The sequence below is a fragment of the Macaca nemestrina genome, chromosome X (assembly GCF_043159975.1).
Source record: "Macaca nemestrina isolate mMacNem1 chromosome X, mMacNem.hap1, whole genome shotgun sequence".
NCBI lineage: Eukaryota > Metazoa > Chordata > Mammalia > Primates > Cercopithecidae > Macaca > Macaca nemestrina.
In genome coordinates, this window is record NC_092145.1 from 43,276,347 (window position 1) to 43,289,136 (window position 12,790).

The window sequence follows — 12,790 nt, forward strand, 5'->3', positions numbered from 1 at the left end:
TAAAAAGTGCTCAAGATCACTAATCATCATGGAAATGCAAATAAAAATCATAACGAGACATCATTTCACTACAGTTAGAATGGCTATTATCAAGAAACCAAAAAATAACAAATGGATACAGAGAAAGGAAAATGCTCATAGGCTGCTTGTGGAAATATACAGTAGCACATCGATTATGGAAAACAGTATGGAGGTTACTCAAAAAACTAAAAATAGAACTACCATGTGATCCAGTAATCCCACTGCTGGATATATATACAAAAGAAATGAAATTGGTATACTAAAGCTATATCTGCATTTGCACATATATTCCACTCTGATGTTTATGGTAGCATCACTGCTAAATTCTACCAAACATTTAAAGAAACTAATACCTATGCCTCTCAAGCTACTCCAGAAAATTGAAGTCTAGGGAATACTTTCAAACTCACTTTATGAGGCCAGCATTACCCTGATACCAAAGCCAAACAAAGTCCTGATGAAGACAGATGCAAAAAATCTCAACAAAACACTAATAATCTGAATTCAATAGCACATTAAAAAGATTATTCACCATTATCAAGTGAGATTCATCCCAGGAATTCAAGGATGATGCAACATACACAAATCCACAAATGTGATACACCACATTAACTGAATGACCAAACCATGTAACCATTTCAATAGGTACACAAAAAGCATTTGACAAAATTCAAAACCCTTTCATGATAAAAACTCCAAAGAAGGAGTAGAAGGCACACAATAAAGTTCATCTGTGACAAATCCATGGATAATTTCATACTTATCAAGGAAAACTTGAAAACTTTTTCTCTAAGATCAGGAACAAAATGAGGATGTCCATTCTCACTGCTTCCATTCAACATAAAACTAGAAGTCCTAATCTGAATAGTTAGGCAAGATTAAAAATTTTTTAAAAAGTCAAACGAATTGGAAAGGAAGAAGTTCAGTTGTTTTTATTTCAGGTGACATTAACTTACATACAGGAATCTCTAAAGACTCCACCAAAAACCTATTGGAGCTAATAAACAAATTCAGTAAAGTTGTAGGATACAAAATCAACATACAAAATCAGTAGCATTTCTATACACAAACAGAAAATTTTCAGAGATAAGATCAAGAAAATAATCTCATTTACAAAAACTCCAAAAAACTATATACTTAGGAATCAATTTAACCAAGGAGGTGAAAAATCTACACTCTAAAATCTATAGGATACTGATGAAGGAAACTGAAGAAGCCACAAATAAATAGAAAGATAGCCCACAATCATGCATTGAAAGAATTAGTCTTGTTAAAATCTCCATACTACACAAAGAAATCCATAAATTCAGTGCAATTCCTATCAAAATACCAATGATATCCCTCACAGAAATATAATAAATAATCTTAAAAATTTGTACAGAACCACAAAAAACCCAGAATAATCAAAGCAATATTGAGCAAAAGAGCAAAGCTACAGGCATCACACTACTTTATTTCAAAATATGCTATAAAGCTATAGTAATCAAAACAATATGGTACTGGCATAAAAACAGACAGACCGATGGAACTGAATAGAAAGCCCAGAAATAAATACAAGTGTTTACAGCCAAGTGATTTTAGACAAAACTACCAAGCATACATAGGGAGAAAGCATGGTCTCTTCAATAAATTATTGAGAAAACTGGATAGCAAACATGCAGAAGAGTAACATTAGACCACTGGCTCATACTGCATACAAAAGTAAACTCAAAATGGATAAAGAATTAAATGTATGATCTGAACCTGGAAAACTATTAAAGAAAACATAGGAGGAGAGCTTGATGAAATTGGTCTGGGCAATGATTTGTTGGATATAAATCCAAAAGTGGAGGCAACAAAATCTAACATACACAGTGGAATTATTTCAAACTGAAAGGTTCTGCAGCGCCAAAGAAACAGCAATGTGAAGAGACAATCTACAGAATGGGAGAAAGTATTTTTAAACCATGGGTCTGATAAAGGATTAATATTCAAGATATATAAAAACTTAAACAACTCAATAGTAAGAAAACATAACCCAATTAAAAATGGGAAAAGAATGAAAATAGGCATTTCTCAAAAGAAGACATACAAATGGCCAACAAGTACGTGAAAAAATGCTCAAAGTCACTAATCATTAGAGAAATGCAAATTAAAACCACAATGAAGTATTACCTCACACATGCTACAATGACTACTATCAAAAAGACAAAAGATGAAAAGTGTTGGGAAGGCTGTGGAGAACAGGCACACCATTGGTAGGAAGGTAAATTAGTATAGCCATTATGAAACACAGTGTGGAGTTTCCTCAAAAAATTAAAAATAAAATTGCCATATGAGCCAGTGATCCCAATACTGAGTATATTTTCAAAGAGAATGAAATCAGTATGTTGAAGAGCTATCTCCACTCCAATGTTTAGTGCAGTGTTACTCACAATAGCTAAATTGTGGAATCAACCTATGTGTCCATCAAGAGATGAGTGGATAAAGAAAATGTGGTATATATACACAATGGAATACTTTTGAGAAGTGTCTGTTCATGTCCTTTGCCCACTTTTTAATGGGGTTGTTTGTTTTTTTCTTGTAAACTTGTTTAAGTTCCTTGGAGACTCTGGATATTAGTCCTTTGGCAGGTGGATAGATTGCAGAATTTTCTCCCATTCTGCAGGTTGTGCTTTTCTTTTTCGTTTTGGTTCTGTCTTTGTTGGATATGATTTTCCCAGATAGGCTAATTTTATAAAAGATTTGAGGGACATTCCTTATTTCTGGAACCACCAAAATTTCTCTTTCTTTGAAATAACTCACCTATGGAACTTTATGAGGTGTTATTGCTGCATTTTTGTTTTTGTTTTTTTTACTTTGTGATGGAAGAATTGACAGTTGTTTAACAACTTTTTATGGTTACTAATTTTCTACTTTTCTTGAGTCACTATTTATAATTTCCCTAGGATTTTAAATTGATAACATTCTCTCTCTCCATGTGTATCTCTCTCTTTCAAAAATATACTATGTTTTTACTATATATATAAGATAAGATAGGAAGTTACATGTGGTGATTTAGACCGCAGACTTTGAAGTCAATCTAAATTTGAATTATTTGCTTGGACAAATTACCTAAACTCTCAGTAGGTTTATCTATAAAATAGCACCCACTTCATTAGATTCTTGTATGGATGAAATTAGCTAATGTATACAGAAATGTAAAACACATAGAGAGTCCCTATACTGTATTTTGCCATCAATTATCAAGCTTTTATGTATATTTGTTTCCTAGGGCTATCATACAAAGTATGACACATTGAGGGGCTTAAAACCAAAGAAACACATTATTTTACAGTTTTGGAGGCCAGAAGTCTAAAATCAAAGTCTGTAAGGCCACACTCCCTCGAAAGGCTGTAGGGGAAGGGTTCTTTCTTTCCTCTTCCATCTTTTGGGGGCTTCTGGCAGTTCTTGGTGTGTGTCAGCATAACTCTAATCTTTAGCTCCATTTTCACATGGCCTCCCTCCTCATGTCTCCGTGCTTTTCTATATGCCCCTTCTATTTATAAGGACATTGGTCATTGTATTTAGGGTCCACCCTAATCCAGTATGACCTCCTCTTATCTTAATTACATTTGCAAATATCCTATTATTAATAAAGTCACATTCTGAGCTTCAGGATGGACATAAATTTGAGGAGGATACTGTTCAATTCACTGCATTATATTTCTAATATGCTTTTCAAAATTCTTTATTTCTTATATTCTTGATTACTTTTGCCAGGAATTTGTCACCTATGGGTCATTTCAAAAACTGGTTCTAATATTTATTTGTCAGTTTTTCTGGGTTTCTGTTTTCTGTTTCACTTCTTCTTTTATCTATAATAATTTATGCTTTCCAAATTTTCCTTTAGTTTGCCTCTTCTACCTTCATGCTTTATTTTTCTCCTTTTTTGTTTGACAAAAAGTCGTGCAGCTTTTCCTTTGAATAAAGCACTGGAGATGTTCCCTAAATTGTTAACATGCTTCATTCACCATTACTGTTTAAATAGAATATGCTTGAAGTTTTTATTTCTATCTTTGACTCAAAAATTATTCAGTAGAGTGTTTTTTTTTTTTTTATGTTCTGCATGGTTTGATTTTGTTTATTTCCCTTTGGATTTTCATGTCTAGCCTGATTGAATTGTGATCACAAACTATGAAATTATGGCCTAAACTATTTCTGCTTTCTGTAATATATTGTTTCCTTTGTGGTCTTAAATATGAAAATATTACTGTAATGTTTCATGAACATTTAGTAAAAATGTGTGTTCTGTATAGGGCACACAGGTGTAGTTATAGATATATGTATAGAGTCAAACTTACTAATTGGATTATTCAATTGACCTGTTATTTTTTGTCTATTTGGTCTGTCAAAAACTAAGACAATTGTAAGGCAGAAGTTGCTACTTGTCAATCCAACATCTGTTCTTACCTTTCTTCTTGATAACAGAGGGCCTGCCTGATTTTTACATGTGCATATTAACACCCAAAATAAAAGACTACCTTTTCCAACCTCCCTCACAGCTCCTATCTGACTAGCTTCTGGCTACCATGATTTAGGTGTGTGTGGTGGGGGTAGCTCCTCTTCCTCTTTCCTCCCACATGGAATGTAGATATGAGAGCTAGACTTCAAGAAGTAATACATTAATGATGGCAGAATAGCAAGATATACAGCTCTGGAATGAATACATCCAGACTCTTTTTTCCATGGAAGGAAAATAAGCCACTATCTAGTTTAAGCCCCTGCTATTTTAAGTTTTTCCTTGCCTGAAGCTAAAATAAATCCTAACTAATACAGGTGTGATAATATCTCCAATTAGGATTATAATGTTGCCAACGTTTTCTTGTAACAGTCTTTGTTTTATAAACTGTCATGCTGCATCATTCCATGTATATACATTCATGACTCATGTTTATTGTAGACTTTAGCTTTCGTCAGTAAAAAAATAACTCTCATTTTCCTAATAGTCTGTGTCTTGCTTCTTCATTTAATTCATGCAATATTAACTTTAGTATCTCTCATTTTTATTATTTGAGAATCTCTTTGTTTCTAAGTTTTCTCTTCTAAATTTCAAACCGATGCAATCTTATGTCTGCTCCCATCACTGCACTGAAAGTGCTCTTGTTAAGGTCCCTTCATTGCTAAACTCCAGTGGCCTGTTTTCAATCTTCATTATACTTTATCTTTCTGGAACATTTCACACTCTTGTGTTTCAAGATTCTATTATTTTCCTCTAGTTTTCTTCTTGAAGCCCAGAGCTATATTTTAACTGCCTAGCTGAATGTCTCATAGCCATCTCAAAATTCAATTGATTTCATCCCCTCTGAAACCTGCTTTCTTCAGTATGCTTCTTTTTGGTTAATGTCTACACAGCCACGCTTGATGTCATCCTTTATTTTTCTTTCTACCTCACTCTGTATCTCCAACTAGTTACAAATCTTGTCAATCCTACCTCAAAAATCTATCGCAAATTTTCTTAAATGTCTATTTTAGGTCAGATCCTTATTGTCTTTTGCTAGGACTGCTCCAAAATCTTATCTCCATGCCTCTAGTCTGTCTTTCATTCTCCATAAAGCTGTACCAATCCCATTCTCTGAAAAATAAAACCAAACATATTTGATCACATATTCATTTTCCTTTAAAAACAATCTCTGTTGATTCCCCACTGCCAAGCTCTGTAGTAGGGTGTACAAATTTTTTTTAAATCGGACATACTCTCTCCTACTTTATCTCCTGCCACACCTTCTCAGTCCACTTCCTAGGCTCCAGCACAATAGATTTCTCACATCACTAAAAATATGCTTTACGTAAATCCTTTTATGGCTTCCTAGTTTTGCACATGCTGTTCCCTCTGGATAGAGTACTTTCTCTATAGTCTTTCTTTGGCACACTTTGATTCATCCTTCAAGTCCCAGTTAAAATTTCACCTATTCCCTGAAGCCTACCCTGACTCACAGACTGAGTTAGAAATTAGTCATTCTCTCTCTCTGCTCTAGACTCTCACTATGCTGCCCACACCGCTGGTATAGCACTAAGGCATGTCCTGACTATCTTTGGCAGCATCTATTTCCCGCCTATAGACCATGAGCTTCTCAAAACCAAGAACTTATTTAAATCTAGAATCTTAGCACAGTGTCTAGCTCAAAAAAGAGGACCAACAGTCAGGGCCAAATTGAAAAAAAGATTTCTGGTCCTCAAAACACCCAGCCCCTTCCAGCTCTCTAATGCCTAAAATTCTACCTTTTCACCTTTGGCTTAAGGCACTCACCATTGTTAATACGTGTCTCCGGAATGGGCCAGAAGTGCTCATTGTCATTTTATCAGACATTTTCCAAAAGCGTACTTAAAAAGTGCATTTTCGGCATTGGGCATTTATTAGGGAAATGGGGGGAAACAGACATTATACTTTGTTGGCAAAGTCTTTGTTTCTCTTTCTCACTCTGTTACCCAGGGTAGAGTGAGATGGCGCAATCTCAGCTTATTGGAACCGCCACCTTACAGGCTCAAGCAATCCTCCTGCCTCAGCCTTCCAAGTAACTAGGACTACAGATGTGCACCACCACACCTGGCTAATTTTTGTGTTTTTTGTAGAGGTGAGGTTTTGCAATGTTGCCCAGGCTGGTCTCGAACTCCTGGTAAAGTGATCCTCTCGTCTCGGGCTTCCAAAGTGCTGAGGTTACAGGCTTGAGCCACCATGCCTGGCCTGTTTCTCTTTCAGTATAGTCTTGTGTCATCTTGGCAGGTAAAAATGAAGTAACTCATTATTTTTTAAATGAATTACCATGATTCTTTTGGTTGAATACACTGCTATGTGGTCCCTCCTCCTTTCTTCACACTAACTATACTGTAAATTCCACAGTGACAGGGATTTTTGTTTGGTTTGTTCACTGATATATCCCAGTAAATAATTATTTGTCAAATGGATATGTGAATGAATAAATGAATGTATGTGAGGGTGGGGGTAAGGTTGGTTATATTATTTGATTTCAGAGTACCCATACACCTCAACAATCAAAGATGTTGCATTCTATTATATAACCTTCCCAATTTCCCAATAAAGGCATACTTTAATCTCTAAGGCTTCTTCTACATCTCAGAGTCTATCATTCCATTATTAGAATCACCTCATGGTGGTATCTGTTAGGGGACACTAAAGAATAAATGCTTACTTTGGGACATGCCCTAAAATGTTAAGTCATGATGGCATCCTCCAATTGTACACTCCAGGACAATCACTGATTTATAGTGATGTGTAACTCTCCCTCGCAGAGTATCTACTTGAGTGTGGCTTCATCCTCTTATCTTCCTATCCAACATCCTTGCTTTGCTATGTAGTGCTGGGCTCTCATAGTGTGGGGATGGCTAGTTGGTTTGTGGTTTGTGATTTCCCAATAGGAATGACTATACCATATTGTTTAGTGTAGATGTAAAGCTGCTGATGTAGCTTCTGTTGGGTCACTCTGTATATAATAAGTCTAATGTCACTACCAATATAGCCTTTGGTGAGATAGGTGATACATTTCCCATCAGTCCTTTGCTCAATAAAAGTGGGCTTCAGAAAGCATGGCATCCCTGCTGTTGACGTGCCTGGATCTGAGGACTCACTACTGGAATGGGCCACTACTGATGTAGTCAACATATCTGTGATAGAACTAGGTCACAGATAACTGGAATAAAACCCCTCATTGACAAATGGGATGCCTATAGTTGGTTTAGACCTTTATATGAATATAATCAGAGCTGGGCATCCAGCCTTCTGTAAAGTAGAACCCTACATGAAAATTGGCAATTGTGTGGCAATTACTATAACCCAGCTACTGTTCTAAGTGTTCTTCAGCTATTAATTCATTTAATCTTCTTAACAACTCTATGAGGCAGACTCTAGTATCGTACCAATTTTACAGGTAAAAATTCTGAAGCAGAGAGGCTACATAACTTGGCAATCATCACTCAGGGTGGATGGAGCCAAAATTCAAGCTTTTGCAGTTTGGCTCCAGATCCCATATAAGCTCTGATACTTTAAGGCACCTGTCATTTGGCTAAATAGTCTCCTAACTTTCTTGTTGTTGTCATACACCAATATCTCTGTCACTTTCTCACTACTACTCCACCATCTGTATCTTCTGCTGTTCATTAGAAACTTTAAGTGCTCAACTTCCTGTACACACCAAATCCTTCCATCACCTTGGGTGACATCTATGGCAGTACAGATGATCCAGCCAATGCCCTGACCCATTGGTTATATTTTCAATTATCTCTTCCTTCACCACTGTACCTCAGCCATCCACTCTTACAGCCACAATCTTGACTTGGTCAGTATCAGAAGCTGCTCCTTCTCTAAAATGACAAATTCTGGGCCTACTGTCTTATCACAAGTTCCTATCTTCCATTGCACGCACTCTATCATTCTCAAGACAATGAGGCTCTTCCGTCTTATTGGGACCACCTGTATATTGAGCTGTCTATTTTTACTGTATCCATAGATGTCCCCTGCCTTCATTTATCTATATATTGGGCTTGGATTCAATGATCCATCACATTCCCAGCTCCCTGGATCCATTCAACTCCTATCATACCCACTTGGCAAAACCCTGGATAAATTAACCATTTTCCTTCACTGCATCTGCACTCAGTCTGTAGAGTAGTGTCAGAAGAACCACCAACCTGCTCTCAATACTGCCTGGTGATTCCAATTTTCTTAGTTAGCTGGCTTTCTCATTCTCAAAATTATTTTCTCCACTCTCATCAAACCTCCTAGCTCTCACATCTTGAACCCTCCCTCAACAAATGATCTCATCTCCTACTACTATACAGAAAATATAAAAGAGTCAGAAGGAAATGGCCCCGACTTTGTGCCATGAAACCCACAAACTTAGCTGAATCCATGTGGATACTTTTTGCTCCTTTCTTCATGTTACAATGGAAGAGGTGTCCTCCCTCCTCTCTAAGGTTAATCCTGCCATTTCTTGATCCCATCATATCATCCCCTCTTTCCTTGTCCTCTCTTTTTCTACTGGTTCTTTTATGTCAGCATATAAACATATCAAATGTTTTCTCATCTTGAAAACAAGTAAGAAACCCCAAACTCTCTTGACCCTACATCCACACTAGCTGGTCTCTCCACTCCCTCTCTTCTGCGGAATCTCTTGAACTATTTCCTCAACTCCCTCTCACTCCTCAGTCCAGTGCATTCGAACTAAAATCAAGGAATCAATCACCATTAGGTTATTAACCCTCGTAGTCACTTTTTGTCCTTATTTTGCCAGACTTCTTAGCAGCATCAAATACTGTCTATTGATCTCTCTTGAAACATTTATTCCCTTGGTCACCATATTCAAATGTTGTTTGAATATCAAACGATTCTGAGTTTTCTCCTTTCTCCCCAGTATTTTCAGTCCCCTTTGATGGCCTTTACTTCACTACCTGATCTTTAAACACTGAACCACTCCACAGCTCAGTCCTCCTCTCTCTTCTATTTATTCTCTCTCCCTAGGTGATATAATTCAATCACATGGCTTTACTATCTATACGGTGACAATTTCCCAATCTTGTCACTGACCTTGACCCCTCTGCTGTATTCCAGACTTATATGACCAACTCTCTAACATCTCCCCTTGGATGTCTCATGTCTTACACTCTCCACATCCCAAACTGAACTTATATTCTCCCCCTAAGATACACATATCCTTCAGTTTCCCCATTTCAGTGAAATTGTATCACTATTTACCTATTTGTTCAAGCCAGAAACTTGGAAGCCATGTTTGACACATCCCCCTGCCTTACCCACCATATTTGATCCGTCACTAAGTTTTATTGATTGTTTATATTAATTATCTCATGAGCCTGTCATCTTTTCTACATCCCAATGGTGATCAGGTTATTCTAAGCCACCATTACTTATTTCTGATATTATTTCAATACACTCCTAACTAGTCTCTCTGCTTCTACTCTTCTTCCCCAGCAATCCATTCTTCATAGCTAAAGTGATCCTTCTAACATGGATTTCTAGTCATATAAGTCTTCTTCAACGGCTTCTCATTGTTCTTAGGAGGAACTTAACATGGCAACAAACCCTCACATGACCACACATAATTGCATAACAGTCCCTAACTATTATTGCTGTTAATTTTTCTCTGTAGAATCTATGTGGCAGTTGCATTTCTTTTATTTCACTTCCTAGAACAGATTGTGCTTTTGCCTAGGTGTTCTCACATACACTATTACCTTTGTCTGGAATATCATCCCAAATCCTCTCTACCTGGCTTTTACTCATTATTTATGTTTCACTGTATAATAACTTTGGTAGAAAAGTTTCTCCAGGCCTCTGGACTAAATCCTGCTATCAAATCCTTCCTCTATTTTAACAACTATCACACAGTATTTAAGTTACTGATTCATTGTTTATCTTCTGAAACAGATTATAAGGTCTATGACAGTAGGTACCAATAACAGCTATATCCACAGTATCTAGCATATGCCTTGGCACACAAGAGGTATCCAACAAATATTTGAGGAAGGAAGAAAACTCTCTTGAAAGATGATTAAAGAGGCAAAGGAAGAGGGATACTGTAATTAGCATGAACAATGAATGTTGACTGGTCAGTGATGGGCTCTTACATGACATGAGAAGTTCAACATATCTTAACAGCAGTTGGGGAGAAGGTTACATAAACTTGAACCTGATTAGAGAGGGCTGGGAGTTTCCAAGACTTGAACTGATAGGCCATATATTAATAGTTATTATGAGTTCTTAAGTAGGGAAGTGTCTTGATTTAAAAGGATACTTTCAGAAGATTACTCAAACAGGATATATTGGAGGTGCCAAAACCCAATGCAAAGACATGATTCAGAAGTTTTCTGTAATTATCCAGGTGTGGAGCAATGAATATAGGAGTAGTAGTGGAAATGAATAGAATAAATCTAATCCAAGTGACAGAGAGGAACTGGCAATTGCACTTAGAGACTGTATGAGAATGGGGGACTAAGGGAGAGGGAGGAGGCCAAGATAACCTTAAGCCTTGAGGACTGGGATAATAGAACTCCCAGTTATATTTCACTTATTAAAGTGAAATGAATTTTCTGGTGTGTTAGTCCATTTTCACGCTGCTGATAAAGACATACCAGAGACTGGGCAATTTAGAGGTTTAATTGGACTTACAGTTCCACATGGCTGGGGAGGCCTCACAATCATGGCAGAAGGTAAAGAGGAGCAAAGCACATCTTATGTGGATGGCAGCAGGCAAAGAGAGAGCTCGTGCAGAGAAACTCCCATTTTTAAAACCATCAGATCTCATGAGACCCATTCACTATCACGAGAACAATACAGGAAAGATCCGCCCCCATGACTGAATCATCTCTCACCAGGTCCATCCCACAACACATGGGAATTATGGGAGCTACAAGATGAGAGCTGGGTGCACACACAAAGCCAAACCGTATCATCTGATGGGATGCAATCAATTTCAGAACCACTGATGAGATGCAATCAATTTCAACAACCACTGAGTTTGAACTGATGGTTTAACATTTAAGTGAATAGATATGGGAGTGAGAGGCAGACTTGCATGTCTCTGAGAGAAAATGAGGAAGTACATATAGAAGTAAGGGTTTTCTGTTTCACAGTTATTGCATGAATATATGAGCAAGAATAGATTTACAGCTTTCCCATACTGGTCTTTTAAAAAGCAGAATCCCAAAGCAGAAGAGAAAATCAACCAAACCCAAAAGCAAGCAAATGAGAAATTGAGGAACAAAAAATATTTTATATATAGACAAAGACAGCAACGTAGCAGAAGTAAGTTCTTTCTTACAGTAATTACTTTAAACATAAATTGATTAAACTGTCCAATTAAAAGGCAGAGATAGGCAGAACAGATTCTAAAAGCAAGATTCAACTATACGCTATCTAAAAGAAGTAGACTTTAGATCCAAAGAAACAAAAGTGAAAGGACAAAAAAGATAGTCCATGCAAATAGCTAACAAAAAAGGACTAGGATACCTATAATAATATCTTACAAAATAAACTGTAAGTCAAAAATTATTACAAGAGACAAAGAAAGATATTGTATATTGGTAAAAGGGTCAATTAATCAAGAAAACAACAATTATAAACATACAGGCACCAAACAACAGAAAACCCAAATATATAAAGCAAGGATTAAAGGGAGAAATATGCAGTTCTACAATAATAGTTGGATACTTCGATACCCCACTTTCAATAATAGATAGAATAAGACAGACAATCAATAAGAAAATAGAAGACTTGAAGAAAACTATAAGCCAACTAGATGTAACAGATATATACAGAACATGTCACCCCAAAACATCAGAATAAACATTATTTTTAAGTGCACGTGGAACATGCTCCAGAATAGACTGTATGTTAGGGCACAAAACAAGTCCTCAATTTACAAAGACTGAAATAATGCAAAGTATCTTATCTGACCATGATGAAGTAAAGCTAGAAACAGAAATCAATAACAGAAGAAAAACAAAATTGTACAAATATGTGGACATTAAACAACAAACCCTTAAACAACAAATATATCAAAGAAGAAATCACAAAAGATTTAAAAACACTTTGAGAAGAATGAAGATGAAAATTCAATATACCAAACTTATGTGGTACAGTGAAAGCAATATTCCAACTGATATTTATGTTATATACACATACATTAAAAAAGAACAACCTAAATTAATACCGTGGCTTACATTTAAGGAACTAGTAATAGAACAAATTAAACCCACAGCTAGCAGTAGGTAGATAGTA